Raw genomic sequence first — 19,425 nt, 5'->3', positions numbered from 1 at the left:
GTTATTTAATATCTAATACTACAACAAAACTTATCAATGTAGTCAAAATATTACTTGCCTACTCATTAGGATATAAGAATATCAAAACTACAGATGTCAAAGTTAGCCATGAAGTGGCTATTACATTTGTGACATAAAAATATAAGCGTCAGTCAATGTTCAGTTAAACATCTTAAATGCATACCTGAAATAAATTCTGAGCTGTAAAGGTAAGTTTATCCCTTTCAAACAATCCACGGCTAACGTAGTTGAAGATTGAATATGTGATTGCATCAATCAGATTAGTCACCCTCACGTGCACATCAACAGACTTTTCAGCCTGTTGTACAGCTTTGTGAAACACAGCAGCAAATGCCTAAAAGGTAGATAAAACATTAGCTGTTTATTGCAATTGTTAAGTATAAAAAGTGCGCAAAAGTTAACATTGACCTTGGGTGAGAATCTGTACATAGGATTGATCATATTAAGGTCATTCATGATAAAGTAGTTTTTAGAGGCACTGGCAGCAGCAGGACAGTAGTGGTCACGAGCTTCATTGAGCTTTATTTCGTCAAATTTAGCTTCATGCACCTACACAGAAAATATAATAATTAAGGTGTGGCATCAATTATGTGTTTAAACAATTTTCAAACTCCCGATCTCTCCATCGATCTCTGTAACATTTGTCTCTATGCTGCTTCTACTGAAACCTCATTCAGGCCTTAGTTACTTCCAGATGTAAAATTTTCAGCCAAACACAAGGCGCTGGAGGAACTGAGCGGATCAGGCAGCATCTGGACAGCGAGTGGCCGTGCAATGTTTTGGGTTGGAACCCTTCTTTGTCACTTACTCCGCACATCTGCCAATCAACCCCCGCCCTCACCTGTATCACTTGCCAGGCTTTGCTTTGCCCTGCCCGCATTTCTCTTTTCCATCCTCCCTCCTTCTAGAATCAGTCTGAAGAAGGATATGGAGCTGAAACATCACCAATCCTTTCCCTCCACAGATGCTGCCTGACCTGCTGAGCTCCTCCAGAACATTGTGTTTTGCTCAAATTTCCAGCATTTCTTATGTCTCTGCCTTAACTTTTTCAATATTATCTTAGACAACTTTCTATTTGGCTTCCGTAAACTTTGGCTCATCAGGTGTATGCTCGTGTACACTTGCACCTTGCTCAAAAGGCTAACATTCACAGGTAATTCTTGACAGCAAACCCACATGTAGCACGTTACAGTCACCTCAGGTTCTGCTTTTGGTCTTAATCCACCTATATTAATTTCCAAATGTGGGCAGAGATTCAGGAGCAAGCACCCTGGTCAAATTTACTATTTAAAGTAAGGTTGTTGGAGCCAATAATGGTGGCGATTCAGAATAGAATAGATTTAAATCTGGTATCTTCCTAATCTGTGCAGGCAACTTGAAAACATAATTAAGACATGATTCCCTGATGATCTTAGACATTTCTGTACGGATTTGCTCAAAAATTATTTTAATTTTAAGTGAGACGCTGGGTCATTAAAATGTTCTTTCAAATGTATTTTTATGACACTTCATGCCACAACACACTTTGTTGTTTTGTTATCATGTTTTTACAGTGATGAACATTTTAGATTCCCATTAAATCAACGAAAAAACATTTGTCGAAAAACGTGTTGGGAGGATTGACAAATATGCTTCACCATAAGAGAATCCAAGGAAGAATTCACTAAAGGGTAGCAATGAAATTTTGGAGATGGAAGCTACATTCTCAACAATGAGAAAAAGGGAAAGTTGATGTGGTGTGACAGGGATCAGAAGGTTTGAAGGAGGAGGCTTGGTTGGAGATGGTTGCAGAGGTGGAAGGACCAAGTACATAATGGAATATAATAAAGTTGGTCAGAATGTTATATTTGATGCACTGGAGGATCCAAAGTTCTTGCAGGATAACAAGGATCAGAGTGATGGGTGAGCTTACTTGGCATAGAAAAGATATGGATAGCAGAGTTTGACTTGAGCCAACATTTATGGAAGGCAATCAGAACGTTGTCCAAGATAAGACACAGAGTACTGGAGTAACTAAATCAGCGTCTCTGGAGAACATGGCATCTCTGGAGAACATGGATAGGTGCAGTTTTAGGTCGGGACTGAAAAAAGGGTCTCGACCCAAAATGTCATTGATCCATGTTCTCCAGAGATACTGCCTGAGCCACTGAGTTACTCCAGCACTCTGTTGTTTTTTGCACACCAAGGGGGAGGGGGAGGGGGAGGGGGAGGGGGAGAGGGAGAGGGAGAGGGAGAGGGAGAGGGGGAGAGGGAGGGGGAGGGAGGGAGAGAGGGAGAGAGGGAGGGTAAGGGGGAGAGGGAGAGGGAGAGGGAGAGGGAGAGGGAGAGGGAGAGGGAGAGGGAGAGGGAGAGGGAGAGGGAGAGGGAGAGGGAGAGGGAGAGGGAGAGGGAGAGGGAGAGGGAGAGGGAGAGGGAGAGGGAGAGGGAGAGGGAGAGGGAGAGACAAAGAATATGCAGCACTGGAAACATTGCTGAGGATGACATGAAGTAACATTTTTGAACAGTGTGATTCCACATACACTGATGGAATTCACCGTTTTATTGTTTGTATAAATTGAAGGTAAACAAGCGTCTTCTTTTGTAAACTCTTTTGGGGCATCTTGTTCCGCATGGCCGGGTTGATCTGAAGGGCCTGTTTCTGTGCTATATTACACTGAATGGCAGCTGCATTTCCTAAAATAGGTGGATTCTTCACATTCCACAACTATGAAACAGTTAAGTGATAGATTTGCAAAGTAAATTGGGACAAACCTTTAGCAACATGCCATTAGTATTGTGTTCATTTGCTTTTCCATACCCCCCTTTCTATTTAAGCTGCTGTTTGCTTTGTGGTTTCAAGATTTTCTACCAGTAAAGTATCTCCCAGGAAATTGTAGTCTGCAGCTGAAAGTCACATCAATTGTTCATCCTCAAGTAACTTCAGTTCAATTTTAAAATGATTCTGTTGCTTGGTGAGATCAGACTAGGAAAGGAAATGATTTCTCTGATGCTGTTTCTAATAAACTGAGTTGCAACATAACCTTTTCATCTCAGCAGTAGGTTTATAAGTAATAGAAATGGTAGTCCAGCAGTTTCAGATTTATAGCACTGTCAATTATGACTTTTTGAGTGCTGAATCACTTTTATGGCTATAGTAATTTAATACAACATGAAAACCACACAGAAAAACTATTTAATTCAGATAGCAAGGAGTTTAAGTATACTGCAACTTTAAAAATGTGAAACTTTGGTTCCTATTATGGAACATAATAATTCCTCAATTGATATTAATTCAAAATCCTATTACTAATTTATAACATTAGACCAGAGAATAACATTTTTCTTAGATAGTCCTTCAGAATCAAGGATAACTTCTCTCCTCCCCTGTTTGTGGGCTCTGAGTTCTGAGATGATAGATGAGGCAGATGTGCAGATTCTTCCACCGATGGGACTGGAAGTGTCTTATTGGTTGGGCTAATAGTTTACACAATGGTGCATTGCTTCCACAATTTACTTGGGACATATGTGTGCTCCTGTTGCCTGGACTCGAGATTCTCAATGCTTTTCCACTTTGAGTGGCCAGAGATTCCAATACATCACAGGGGACCCATTCTTTCTCTCCAGAGATGCTGCCTGTACCGCTGAGTTATTCCAGCATTTTCTGTCTAACATCACTGGGGTTGTTGCATTTCTTTCCAAGGAAGCTTCAAGCATATCCTTGAAACTTTTCTCTAATTAATTATGCAACCCGGGGACGACACGATGGCTCAGCAGTAGAGTTGCTGCTTTACAGCACTTACAGCGCCGGAGACCCAGGTGCTGTCTGTACGGATTTGTACGTTCACGTGGATTTTCTCCGAGATCTTCGGTTTCCTCCCACAATCCAAAGACGTATAGGTATGTAGATTAATTGGCTTGGCATAAATGTAAATTGTCTTTAGTTTTTGTAGGATAGTGTTAATGTGGATTGCTGGTCAGTGTGGATCCGGTGGGTTGAAAGGGTCTCGATCCGAAATGGCACCCATTCCTTCTCTCCAGAGATGCTGCCTGTCCCGCTGAGTCACTCCAGCATTTTGTGTCTACCTTGGGAGGGTTGTAGGGCCAGTTGTCAATCTGTATCTCTAAACTAAACTAAACACTGTCTATCTTTCTGTGATAGATCAAAACGATGCAACACTTTCAGGAGTTGGTTAATGGGAGTATAAACAATATGCCTGGCCTGTACAACTTAGCTGGCCAAATATATAATGAGTGCCACTCTTTATTTCACCAAGACAATTTTTCATCCACACCCAGTATCCTATGTGATCTAAATTTCTAGACAGGTTTATCTTGTGGACCTTGTCAAAGGCCTTGCGAAAGTCCATGTAGCCCTGACCTCATTAATCTTCTTCATCACCGCTGCAAAAAGCTCAATCAAATTTGTGAGACACAATTTATCAAGTATAAAGCTATATTTACTATCCCTAATTAGTCCTTGCCTTTCCAAATGCAGGTGGATCCTGTCTCAAAATTCACTTCAGTCGCTTTCCTACCACTGCCATAAGGCTCATCATCAGTAATTCCCTGGCTTGTCCTTGGTGCCCTTCTTAAAGAAAGGCACAGCATTAGCCACCCACCAGTTGCCATTACCTCACCCATGGCTGAAAATAATGTAAACATCTATGTCAGTGCCCCTGTAATTATTTTCCTAGATTCCCAAACTTGTGCTAGGATGCACTTGATCAGTCTCTGTGGAATTATCCACCATAATATGTCTCAAGACTGCCAGCGCCTCATCTGATGTAATGCGGATAGGTCCCAATGCACCATTATTCATTTCCCTTAATTCCTTAGCATCCCTGACCACAAAAACTATTAGCGCGTCAACTTCGCAAATTGGGTGGGGGAAAAACAATATACAAAATTAGAACAGACAAGGGAGAAACATTGACACTGCCTAAAGATATTAATGATAGATTTCTACAATACTACCAAAAATTGTATTCATCTAAAATAACAGAACAATCAACGGGAATGGAAACATTTTTACAGAATTGTAAGCTTGCGGGTCTAGATCAGAAAGAGAGAGAATTGCTAGGGGCTGAAATTACGATAAAAGACATCGAAGAGTCAATCAAATCTTTAAAAAACGGAAAGTCTGCAGGCCCCGATGGTCTAAATTCTGAATTTTATTAAAAAAATTATGATTTGCTTTCCCCACGCCTACAGACAATGTACAAATACGCTTATACTCAACAGAAACTCCCAGAAACTCTAAATGAATCTACAATCATACTCATACCAAAAACAGACAAGGATCTTGAAGACCCAGGTTCATACAGAGCTATAGCCCTCTTAAATACTGATCAGAAAATATTAACAAAAATTCTAGCTAATAGATTGAGCTTAGTGATCAGCAAATTAATACATCCCGACCAAACAGGGTTTATCCCCAAACGGTATTCATTTTATAATCTGAGAAGATTATTTAATATTATATACTCCAATAGAATCCCTAATGCAGATCTAGCAATTATCTCGTTAGATGCTGAAAAAGCATTTGACCAGGTAGAATGGCCATATTTATTTTCGGTGATGGAAAATTTTCAACTAGGAGAGAAGTACTGTACATGGGTTAAATTGTTATATTCTAATCCAACAGCTAGAATATTAACAAACAAAATGTTATCAACTAAATGTAATCTCTCTAGAGGCTGTAGACAAGGATGTTCATTATCCCCACTATTATTTGCTCTTGCAATCGAACCCCTAGCAGAAAGCGTTAGAAACCATCCAAGAATATTTGGATACAATACTAGAGACACAAGGAATAAAATCTTCTTATATGCAGATGATTTATTAATATATATTACAAAGTTAGAAACGAGTATTCCAAACCTATTAAATCTAATAATTCAATTTGGTCAGTTTTTGGGATATAGAATTGGAATAAAAGCGAAATCATGCCAATAACAAAATTCAATTTACATACAATACAACAATCCCCTTTTAAAATAGTTAAAGATAAATTTAAATACTTAGGAATCTATGTAACTAAGACATATACCTCTTTATTTAAACTAAATTTCCCACCCTTACTGAATAAACTACATAAGAATATTCAATACTGGAAAACACTCCCCATTTCTATGCTTGGGAGAATTAATGCTATAAAAATGATTTTTTTACCGCAACTGCTGTACCTACTTCAATTAATTCCGATATATATCCCAAAAACTTTTTTCAAGAAAGTCGACTCCATTGTTACAAGTTTTGTCTGGGATTATAAGAATCATAGAATAAGTAAAAAACACTTATGTAAGTCAAAGATAAATGGAGGTTTGGCTTTGCCAAATTTCTTATTTTATTTTTGGGCAGTCCATATTAAAAACATGAATTTCTGACTGGAAGAAATGGATCAACAACCAGATTGGTTAATGATGGAAAAGGAAGACTGTCTACCTTTTGAAATTGGACCGATCATATTTGCCCCCACAAAACTGCACAAAAAAACCTATAAAGAAAACCCCATAATACATAGTGGAATACGAATTTGGAAACAAATAAAAAAAGATTTAAAATTGAATAATATACCACTCTGCCTTCCCATTGTAAATAATCCTTTATTCAAATCATCCTTTATGGACAAAGGTTTCACACAATGGAAAAATTATGGAATCAAAAATATAGGACATCTTTATGGGAAAGGTACTTTTCTTTCATTTCAAGAGTTACAACAGAATTATGGACTGCACTCAAATAATTTCTTCAGATATCTACAAATTAGAGATTATGTTAAATCTAATACACAAGTCTACAGGAATAGGGAATCAGAAATTCTTGATGAATGTTTGAACAAGCATCCTAATACTGAAAAACTAATAGCTTATATTTATAACACCCTACTAAACAACGAGGTACCACCGACCGAACCATATAGATACAAATGGGAAAATGAAATAGGTCACCCTATAACGAAAGATATGTGGGACGAAAGTTTACAACAAATACATCAATGTTCATTAAATGCCAGACATACTTTAATATAATTCAAGGTCTTACATAGACTACACTACTCTAAAATAAAACTAAATAGAATCTTCCCACAAATCTCTCCTATTTGTGATAAATGTCTACATCTAGAGGCTAATTTAACACATACGTTTGCAAACTGTATAAAACTTAAACATTTCCGGACTGATATTTTTGAAATAACTTCAGAAGTTATTAATACAAAACTGGATCCAGACACAAAATTAATAATACTTGGAATATCAGAACAAAGCTTAACACTCACAACAAACCAAAGAAATTTCCTCGACTACAGTATAATAACCGGGAAAAAATTAATATTAAAATTTTGGAAAGGCCCTACAACCCCCACAATTAAAATGTGGATTACGGAAATGTCGGAGACCCTATACTTAGAAAGAATTAGACTTGTCTTAATGGACAAACAAGATCTTTTCCATAAAATTTGGGCTCCATTCATTAACTATCTGAAGGGACAGATTGGCACAGCACGAGGACCCAACTGAAACTTGAACTCAGGACTGGATGAAAAGCTATACTTTATAACCTACGAACCTATCTCCATTGACGTATTACAGGTAACCCATTCCACCTCCCTTGTTTTTATGTTGTTGTTTTTTTTTTGTTTTTTTTTTGGTAACTTTCTACCCTCTCTTTCTATAAAAAATAAAAACACTAGAAGCAGAAGTAATTGATAATGGAAAATTTTAATAATGTATGACTGATGTATATGAAAAGTTTTTTTACCATAATATGTAACTAATAATATGTAACTTATAATATGTCTACTAATAAAAATATTTTTTTTTTAAAAATTAATAAATTCACCAGTCGCTTTCCTACCACTGCCATAAGGCTCATCATCAGTAATTCCCTGGCTTGTCCTTGGTGCCCTTCTTAAAGAAAGGCACAGCATTAGCCACCCACCAGTTTGCCATTACCTCACCCATGGCTGAAAATAATGTAAACATCTATGTCAGTGCCCCTGTAATTTTTTTCCTAGATTCCCAAACTTGTGCTAGGATGCACTTGATCAGTCTCTGTGGAATTATCCACCATAGTATGTCTCAAGACTGCTAGCGCCTCATCTGATGTGATGCGGATAGGTCCCAATTATTCATTTCCCTTAATTCCTTAGCATCCCTGACCTTCTCCATGTTAAATACAAATGAGAAATGTTCATTTCACAATCTATCTTCTATGGCTCCACACTTAGATGACCATTTTGAACTTTAAAAGGACCTATTATTTCCCTGGTTACCCTTTTGCTCTTAATATACATGCAGAATTTCTTCAGATTCTCGTTTACCCTATCTGCCAAAGTCATCTCATGTCCTCTATTTACCCTCCTGATTTCCCTCTTGTACAGTCCTACAAAATATATGCCCCTGAAGGGATTAACCTGATCTCAAATACCCGACATACACCTCATTCCTTTCCCTGACCAGTGCCACAATATCTCTTGTCAACCAGGCTTCCCAAATCCAACCAACCTTGCCCTTCACCAACAAGAATGCCATGCCTTTGAACTCTACCCAGCTTTCAGAATTCCCTTTACCCAGTAACATGAAAATCATTCTCAGCTCACTGAGATTTAGTGTGAAATAGGATTTTAGGTGACAATGCCTCATGTGAAATCAATTTTATGTAAGGTGGAAGGCAATTAGTTTTCAACATCTTTCTCTTTTTCACTCACATTGGCATCCAGCATTCCCCTAAATGCTTTTCGCTTTAACCATTCCCTGAACTTGCGAGTTCCACATATGCGCCAACTATTGCCTACAAGCCCCCAAGTATAGTACCATCTGCACGTTTAGAAATTGTATTCTTGACTCCAGACAATTTGTGAGTAGCAGTGGTCCCAGCTCTGAAACCTGTGGAACACTACTCCTCCCTTCTTCCAGTGGGTGACGATACTTAAATTAGCACTTGAAAAGTTATGTATTTCTGGCTAAAATTGCAATTTTTTAAAGCCTATGACAGCTTAGATTTTTAAAAGTATTTACCCAATATACTTCAACAAGCCTTTGCCAGGACCTAAGAATTCCCTATCTCATGGAGGAACCATTAACTGAACAATGCCATAAATGGAATCTAGCTTGTTAATATATATATTAAAAAAACTATGATTATAGTATTTAATCATCCTAACTGAATATTATAACTATTTTGCCATTTCTGCAGCTTTCCAGCATTGGTCTTGAACCTTTGGAGATTCATGCTCTACAATAACTAGGTGTTTTTGTGGCCCACAGCTTTAACTTAAGTTGGTATGGACATGTATGGCAGCAGTGTATCCCATCTATACATCGTTGGAAGTTATTTAAATTAAATGTCATCCATTGGACATGGACCCATTGGTCACCATAACCTTCTCAAGGGCAATTAGGGAAGGGTTGTAAACGATGGAATGATAGCGATACCTAGATCTGTAAAATAGGTAAAACAACTTGCATCTAGAATGAAACGTAATTTTCTCAAGATGCAAAGATTTTGAAATTAATAAAAATCTACATGTTATCTGCATAATGCAGACTACAGGTGCACAACCTTTTATCCGAAAGCCTTGGGACCAGACACTTTTCGTAATTCAGAATTTGTCGGTCTTCGGAATGGAAATTTTTTAGCGTAGATTTTAATGGCTGGCTCAGTGCTCGGCTCATATCCGCAAGGTCGCGAGTTTGCGCCTTGATCCCGGCAGTTACTCGATCGCGAGTTTGAGTCTTCAATGTCGTTTTTTCTTGCAGAATAAATGTTTGTATGAAATGCAGTGTAGGAGAAGTGTACTGACTGTGTGGGCAGAACTTTGGAAGTGATTGCCCACCAGTCTAAAAAGCCGCTGTGTCTCCCTGTCCCTGGGATAGCAGGGGGCGATCAAACAGCACAATACCCCCCTCCCCCTCCAACTCCAGAGGAATCCGCTCCCCGATGGGCCGCTACCAAAGATCATAGAGGAGCTCCTCTATGATCTTTGGCCGCTACAGCGACAAGTGGCAGTTTGCCCACAGCCCTAGCTGCGCCCCCTCATCCGCCACCCCAAGAACAAGACGTACCTTGCACACCATCAGCTTCTGCCCCTACGTGTTCCTCTGGAGTTGGAGCGGGGCTGGGCTGGAGTTGCTGCTGGCTGTGGGTCTCTGGGATCTCCGTGCTTGCAGTGGGCCTGGGGGTCGGTGGGTGGCGGTGGGAGCTGTGGACCTACGGACCTACCTCCGTGGAGCTAACCAGCTTCGGAGCGTGGAGAGCTGCGGGGGCGAGCTGCTGCGACCCGACTCCGGTGGATGGTGACACCGGGAGCTCGCGGGTCTCCGGTGGGAGACTGCTTTGCGGGGCACCGGCAACGGCGACTTCTCCCGCCCGAATTACGGGGTTGAGAGCAAACATCATAGAGGTTGAGAGTGACCTGGAGGGGGGCCTTACAACGCCCGGCGCGGCTGTAAATTGCCGCGGACTTGCTAGCGCCCGCCGGGGGCTCCAACATCAAGACCGGGGCAGGGCCCTACATCTCCCGGCGTGGCTTTGAGTGGCCGCTCCCCGATGGGCCCCTACGACGCCCCGAGCTGCGCCCCGTCATCCGCAACCCAGGTTCCTCTGTAGTTGGAGTGGGGCTGGGCTGGGCTGCTGTTGGCTGTGGGTCTCTGGGATCTCCGTGCTTGCAGTGGGCCTGGGGTCGGTGTCCCGTTGGTCCTGACACGGTCCTGCTGCAATCGCCGACGTGAAGACAGTGCAAAGCCCCCGCGCCGGTGCAATGGGCGGGGAGCTGGAGAGGGGAGGGAAGGGGTCACACACATGGCCGGGAAGCAGAGGGGTGTAGGTGGGGTGATACTGAAGCGAGCGACAATCTGCTGCTGCCTGCCCCGCTGAGTTAAAAAGTTCCCACGCAAGACTCACGAAACACTGTATATCGTGAGTCTACCGTGGGAACTTTTTAATTCAGCGGGCAGGCAGCAGCATATTGTCAATTATTAACCCTCCCGCGCAATATACCCTCACCTTCTCTTTTATGAATGGGGATTTAGTTCCCCTTTCTTCGAGGACCGACCGGAGGTTCCGCTGTCACCTCTGCGGGCCGCCCTCGGTGAACGTTTTCAAGGACCTTTCTTCAAGTACCGAAAAAATGTCCGCTATTCGGAGGTTTTCGTTATTTGGATCTTCGGATAAAAGGTTGTGCACCTATGGCAAATGTTCATTTGGGGGGCATTAATTTAACGAATAAATAGCGCATAAATGCTGGAAAACCAAAGTGAAAACAGAGAATACTAGAGTTAATATTTCAGGTCATTGACCTTCCATCAATTTTAACAAAAAGTGACCAAGCAATAGAACTCTGTTTCTCTCTCCACAGATGCAGCTTGCCCTGTGGAGGATCTCTTGAATTTTCCATTTTATTTAAGATGTAACAATATATTCATGAGAAAACCCAAACTAGGGGTTCTAAATATAAAAACTAATGAATGCATCCAGTTTGGAATTTAGATTTTTCTTAAAAATCCAGACACTGGTAAATCATGAAGGTGCCTATAATAGATAACTGCAAGTGTAAACTGCATAAAGGAATTTTAAACAGTTTAAAAAGTCTAAAGAAAGGATCCAAACCGAAACATCACCTATCCATGTTCTCCAGGGATGTTGCCTGGCTCACTGAGTTGGTCCATCGCTTTGTGTCATTTTGTGTAAACCAGCATCTGCAGTTCTTTGTATCTACTAGTTCAAATGGCTCATTGAGGGATGAAAGGTGATGCGTGCACAGCATAAACATTAGCACAGATGACTTGTTATTGTGCTGCAAGTCTTCACTATTCACTATTAAATAAAATGGTGGTGGAGGCAGATCTGATAGGGGTGATCGATAGGCCTATAAATAAGAATATGGATATATAGGGAATGGAAATATATGGATCATGTGTACATAGAACATTAGCTTATCTTAGCACCATGTGGGCACAGATGTGGGCTGAAGGGACAAGCTCCTGTTCTGTACTTTATGTTTAATGGTCAATACATCCACTGTGCAGTTTGGAAAATCTGCTATCAAGTTTATGCAAACACTTTCAAAATTCCAACTCACTCAGTTGACTTAATATCACTCACACAATCTTCTATCATCATATTAATTTGGATCCATTATGACACATTACATTCTACAACAGATTATGGTAAAATATTGTCCCTGGAAATACATCCACAATATAACCTGAAATTATAGTAATCTGTGATAATTCCTTCAAACGTGATATAATGCACTGCTTTGATACAATTTATCAAATTTTAATACATTGCTTTTTGATGTATTTATTTTGACAGAAATTTCTATTTATGTATGTGATGAAAAAGTCAAGATAGGAATGAAATCAACTGGAAAGCATAAACTCATTGGATTGTTTTTGATATTTGTTGCAAATTTAAAAATGAAAGTTATTCAAAAAAAGGGTTCCATTCATACTCTGTAACTATTAAAGAGAAAAATATTATCATTAACGATCCTTTCTAAACAGATGCTGCCTGACCGAAGCATCTTAAGCAACTCTATAATTACTTTGTTATTGGATGCACCAAGCAATTACCTTCAGTAGTTCCTGATCAGGCCTTTCAAAGTTGACCACATCTACAAGTATCTGGTCTTCTAATCCACCGCGGGTGACTGTGAAGTTAATCAGAGTGGTCTGTGCTTGTGTTTCAGGTTTATAATGGGGATTAGCCAATATGATGTATAGAATCAAATGGAAACTCGGATGGAATGGACATTCTTTATCTCCAATTCTAATGAACCTTTAAAAATAATTATCAGCTGAATTATGTTTCTGCTCTTGCATTTCATCTGAATATAAACTGTAGACACACTTATTAAAATGCATCGATTAAATCTAATGTTACCTCCCCCTCTTAATAGTGTGCCTTCCAAGTAAAGGATCCAGCATAGGATCAATAATTTAAACAGGAACAATATTAAAACATTGTCTCCCACACTGAGTGCTTGCTCTATAACATCAATGTACCTATTAAATGAAGCACACATTGTCAATGGTAGATATCTGCAGTAAGGGTAATGATATAAACCGCATGCTAACTACACATATGAACTAACAAGTGTTTGCTTGTTTTTAAACAAAGCCACAATAGAAAGTCACGGATTTTAGACTTTCAGACAAGAGGATGATTATTCACACATTTCAAGCATTCACAATATTGCCAGAAATAGGAGAATTAGGACTTTTATGTCAAGCAAGTGAGAATGAACGTCGGCACTCCCGGGATGTGCCGTGGAACCCAATGACCAGCGGCCCACTGAGAGCAAAGATAGACCTGGCAGAGAGCAGCCGAGATCTAAGGGGGACCGGGCGGGCTGTCTGCGACCACGTACGACAGCAGGCCTGGTCTGGCGCTGCAAGAAGATAAGACTGTACTAAGAACTTTTGAAACTTTGTTGGTGTCAGAAATGTGAAACTCTTTGTACACTGCCTAGGTAAAGTCTGCTGTATGATTTTACCGGATTGAATGCAATAATTTCACTGTACCTAGGTATACAGTATGTGACAATAAAGTATAATTGAATCAGTGAATTGAATCGTTGAAACTTCGCAGACTATTAGCTTGCTGCAAATCCCAACTCATTCCATGATGTTGTCAGCAAAGACGGCAATTGATGAACACATGTGCAGTGAGTCCTTGGGGTAATTCTGTTGTAGTCCAAACTGGTTAGACACAGCAAAGTTCAATGTTAAAATCTCCCATCATTTATCCCTATTGTACCCAAAATGTTAATCTCGTCATTCCTCAGAGACAAGTAACAAAGCCAATCACAATCATAATTGACTGTGATTTCTGAGCTATTTTTTAAAACAACTAGATAGAGAATGATATTACAGTATAAGCAGCTTCTCCATCTCTCTACATGAAAGGAATGACATAAAATGATCTTGCTTCAACTTGCAATGGCCCCAATTGGGTAACCATGGGATTATTGCTCACTATCCAGGCCAGGTGTGAGACTCTTGCTTGTTGGCACGAATCATCTTGAAATCAACCATTAGACGCTGAGCAACACTAGGACGTTGAATAATGCAATAGAAAACTATTGCCCTCAAAACTCCCCGTACCCAACTTTTCAGGCCATTCAATTGTTACAACAGAGAAGTAGCCATTCAACCCATCTAGCCTACGCCTGCTCCAAGTTGAACAGCCCTGTCCATTCCATTATCCAGCTTGTTCCACAAAGGCTTACAAATTATTAACACTATTCAATTCAGTTCTGAAGACACTGATCAACTTTGGTGCATAATACCTACTGGTATTGAATTTCAGATTACAAATATACTGAATAAAAATATTTTTCTTTGTTTCATCCATATGTCCTCTCCCCAATATGTTTAGTCTGTATTTTGCATCCTTGAATCATTAGCAAATAAGCACAGCCTCCCTAATATATCATGTATATCTTTATCAAATCTCCTCTCAACTTTCTTTGTTCAAGTAGAACCACCTCAGGCTCTCAATTCTCACCGTGTAGTTGAGATGCTTCATTCCTAGAATCAATCTTTCCTGCACGTTCTAAAACTTTCAGATCATTCCTGAAGTGCAGTGAACAGAATTGGATATACATCTTGTGTTGAAGAACAGACACTTCAACCTGCCTTTGCATTTCATGCCTCTAATTATGCATTGAAGATCCCATTCACTTTATCAATTTCTAGGACTTTCCAACGCTAAATACTTTGCCATTTAGTTTACATTGTCTCTCCAATTCTCTCTGGCAAATTGGATCATCTCACATGTTACTGTATTAGACAATAGACAATAGACAATAGGTGCAGGAGTAGGCCATTCGGCCTTTCGAGTCAGCACCGCCATTTAATGTGATCATGGCTGATCATCCCCAATCAGTTCCTGCCTTCTCCCCATATCCCCTGACTCCGTTATCTTTAAGAGCCCTATCTAGCTCTCTCTTGAAAGCATCCAGAGAACCTGCCTCCACCGTCCTCTGAGGCAGAGAATTCCACAGACTCACCACTCTCTGTGAGAAAAAGTGTTTCCTCGTCTGCGTTCTAAATGGCTGACTCCTTATTCTTAAACTGTGGACCCTGGTTCTGGACTCCCCCAACATCGGTAACATGTTTCCTGCCTCTAGCCTGTCCAAGTCCTTCATAATCTTATATGTTTCTTATATATTAAATAATCTTATAATCTTTTATATTAAATATCATCCACCATTCAACTGTCCATTCAACCAGCTCATGTTTTTTTGCAATCTTAATACTATCCTCCTTATTGGAACACGCTCACTGTACGTGGGGCACAGTACGTGGCGCACATTATGTGGTTCCCAGTACGTGGTGCACTATTACTGAGAATATACTGTACTACCTCGCCTATAAATAAGATAGCCCATACAAAACTATTTATCTCCATTAAATTATACCAGTTATTTACAGATAGGAATAAATGAACTTAACTATTTGCAGATATACATAGTTATAAATTTAAATCAGTCATGAACTCACTCAGGCGTTAGAAAGCTCAGGTTTCCCAAACGAGAAGCTAATTGCTTTCTGTCATGGTACTTTATTGTCACATGTACCTAGGTGCAGGGAAATTCCCCTTCTGCACAGTTCAAGAAACTGTCAGATCAAAATAGGTGATTTCTTATGCCAGTCAACCATCTGTAATATTGTTTTAGTTTTTCCTCTATCAGTGCAGCCTAACCAGTTGGGAAAGTTTAATCTCGCTATTTTTTGTAATATTTTACACCACTAGGTCTCTGTATTACCACCAACCAGTCATTAACCCATCACAATTCATTTCACACCCCTACCCATACTCTCTGCAAGTTAAACTTGCTTTTCCTTTTTTTTCCTAGTTCTGAAATGTCTTCAATGTTAAATGTAAACACAGAATCTCTTTCCGCGGATGCTGCCTGACCTGTTGAGTTTTTTCAGCATTTTCTGTTCTTATTTCAGACTTCCGGCATCTGCAGGTATTGATTTTCACCCCAACATTCTAAGCTTATTCAAGACCTAGGGATTCTAGTTTCTATTGGTAGCATTGAGGTAGCCAGCATCATCTTGTGAAAATGATCCTTAAACAATGTATTAACAGAGAACTACAGATGCTGGTTTATACCAAGGATAGACACAAAGTGCTGGAGTAACTCTGTGAATCAGGTAGCATCTCTGGAGAAAAAGGATGGGTGACGTTTCGGGATTGGGGTGAAGAGCTGGAGGCGAGAAAAGACCAGGACCAATCAAAGCCGGCCACAAATGACCTCAGGCAGGGCAGTGCCTTGCAAGCCCTTTGTTGGCTAGGAATGTGGGAGGAGAATGTAAGTGGAAGTTTTCTAATTCTCCAATTTTATGTAACTTCTACCTACACTCCCCTTCCCTCCACCTAGTACCTGCTTGAGGTCATTTGTGGCTGCCCTTATCTTTTTTTGTCTCCAGCTCCCCATCACCTCCACCCCCTACTTTCAGTCTGAAGAAGGGTCCCAACCTAGAATGTCACCCACACGTTTTCTGCAGCATTGCTGACTGACAGGCTGAGTTAGTCCAGCACTCTGCATCTATCCTTAAGCAATAGTCGACAACCACTGGCTCTCTATGACCTGTAAGCTTCAGCATTCCAAGCTTAATGTGGTAGTAAGCACCATCACCCAGAGAAGGCAGAACAATTAAGGGCCTGTCCCACGAGCATGCGACTGCATGCGGCAAGCACGACCTAACGTGGTCGCTTTAGCCGTACGGCCTCGCAGGGTCGGTCCCACTTTGATCGCCGGAGCTGTATGGAGTTGTGCGGAGCTGGTCCCGACATCGCTCCGAAAAACTGACACTGTCCACAAATTCCGCGTGGCAACGGCCTGCCGGCCCGCAGCCACATTGAGGACGTACGCACCGCCACGACGGGCGTGCACAGCGTCTCGACGCCATACGCAGCGTCTTGACGCCGTACACAGCGTCTTGACAGCGTACGCCTTTGCTCGAACTTCACGTCAACTCGTACGGGATCACTCGAGTGGGACAGGCCCTTTACTCTCCTTTCTCCTGAGATGCTGCCTGTCCCACTGAGTTACGCCAGCAATTGGTGTCTTTCTTAACTGAACAGACTACCTTGAAGGCAGTAATTTTCAAATTAAGCAGCAGTCACGAAAATAGCATTGTATTAAATTTATATCACGAGATACTTGAAAAAGGCACACCCATGTAGACCACAACTACTCTCTGCTTTCTGTTTATCAGCCAATTTTTCAACCATGGTACTGGTAACCAGGCCTTTGTGTGGAGGGACTTCAACAAATTCTTTATGAATTTCATTACACAAATTCTTCACTCTGAAGGTGAGGAATCTTTCTGTCAACTCAAGACTACAAAATTGTTTGGTCAGGGGCTTATTTCACTTCACCATCCTGAGCTGCCGCTACAAGGCCACAACAAGCAAAAGCCAAATTTCCCTCCATTGGCTCCTCTGCCTTCTGTTCCCTAGTCTCTCGGGACAATTTACACATACCAAGCCAATTGACCAGCGATGGGACACATTTTTGCCACTAATTTGTGGCACTAGAAGAGATGAAACAACTCAAGTATGGCAGCTAGATATAGAACACAGAACAGCAAAGGAACGGGCCGGGCCCACTGTGCCAAATATGAAGCCAAGATAAACCAATATTATCTACCTGCTCATGATCCATATCCTCCTATTCTCTCCATATCCACGTGCCAATCTAAAAACCTCTTGTTTGCCACAATATATCTGCCTCTACCACCCCTCCCCTCCCCCCAGCAGTGCATTCCAAGCACCCACCACCCTCTGTGTAAAAAACTGGTGGACAATGCCTGCACAGCTTCTTTAAACTTTGCCCCTCTCTTCTTAAAACTATGCCCATTAGTCTTTGACATTTCTTTTGACATTAAGGATTTATCTTCAGTATCCACCTATGTCATTGGGCTGTAATTATGTAATGCATGGCAGGGAGTGTACCACAGTGTGTCACTGAAATAGCCCTTCCACATCACTTAATAAGGAAGATGAAAGAATCAACATTTTCTGGTCTTTAGAGATTAATGCAACAGTTTAGCATTAGATCTTCAATAAAGGACCATTTAAATGAGGGAGCAACACCCTCATTAGAATGGTAAGTTTATTTTTATTTTATTTTAAATTCATGTCTTAGTTTGCACAGTCTGTTCCTTGGAAGATTGAGAAGATTCAGCATGTCGAAGAATACTCTCTTGAACTTCTACAGGTTTCAGATAGAAAGCATATTGACTGGTTGCACCAAGGCCTGGTTCGGCAACTTGAACGCACAAGAACAAAGGAGATTACAAAAAGTGATAAACACTGCCAGTCCATCACAGGTACTGCTTTCCTGCCATGGAAGGGATCAATAGGAAGCAATGCCTTAAAAAGGCTGCCAGTATCATCAAAGATGCACACCATCCTGGCCATGCTCTCATTTCACTCCTGCCCTCAGGAAGAGGGTATAGGATGCTGAAATCAGTAACCTCCAGGTTTAGGAATAGCCTCTTCCCACCAGCCACGGTGACGCAGCGGTAGGATTGCTGCCTTAAGCGCTTGCAGCGCCGGAGACCCGGGTTCGATCCTGACTACGGGAGATGTCTGTAGGGAGTTTGTACGTTCTCCCCGTGAACGCATGGTTTTTCTCCGAGATCTTCAGTTTCCTCCCACACTCCAAAGACGTACAGGCATGTAGGTTAATTGGCATGGAGAACGTGTAAATAGTGTGTGTAGGATAGTGTTAATGTGCGGGATCACTGGTCGGTGCGGTCTCGGTGGGCCGAAGGGCCTGTTTCTGCATTGTATCTCTAAACTAAATAAACTAAAACTAAATCAGGCTTTTGAACATGACAAACATCAACTTAACTATGAACTTTACTTCGGAGTCACGTGAGTGACTACGTGAAGAAGGGCCGTCCGTCTGCATGCGCGTCATTACGTCTGAACGCAACACGCACGACGGACTGGCAGGCACTGAGCCTCCCAGGCCGTCGGGATGAGCAGGTAAGGGAAGTTGAATCACTTACCTGCGTTCTTTCGGGCTTGAAGTTTTTTCTCAGAGCCCATGATGTCGAGGAGACGGCCCGCGGGGATGTCGGCTGCCGAAGATCGCAGCTTTCCAAATAGCGGGCGGCGGTCTTGTTCCCGACATTAGCGCCGACAGCAGAATCGGCAGGAGACTTTGCGCAGGAGCAGGAGCTCCGTGGTTGTCCTGCGGGACGTAATGCCACCCGCAAGTCTAAACAAACCCGTTGACTCAGATGAGTCCGGGGAAGAGGGATACCCTCCCTCAACAGAGAGGGTCTGAGGACGACTTCTCCCACATGGAGCAACTTATGGAGAAGTTGCTCCAACAATGATCTGCTCCAAGGAAGGAGCAGTATCAGCACGGCCTACAGCAGTGCCGGT

At 41.3% G+C, this 19,425-nt stretch overlaps 1 pseudogene; it reads right to left on the bottom strand.

The window, feature by feature from the left end:
• LOC116974878 overlaps positions 1–19,425 on the bottom strand; it is a 193,607-nt pseudogene that overhangs the window by 27,798 nt on the left and 146,384 nt on the right.

This window comes from Amblyraja radiata, chromosome 7 (assembly GCF_010909765.2).
Source record: "Amblyraja radiata isolate CabotCenter1 chromosome 7, sAmbRad1.1.pri, whole genome shotgun sequence".
Lineage (NCBI taxonomy): Eukaryota > Metazoa > Chordata > Chondrichthyes > Rajiformes > Rajidae > Amblyraja > Amblyraja radiata.
Note: the sequence above shows the minus strand (reverse complement) of the source record. Positions and strands in the feature narration are given on the sequence as shown.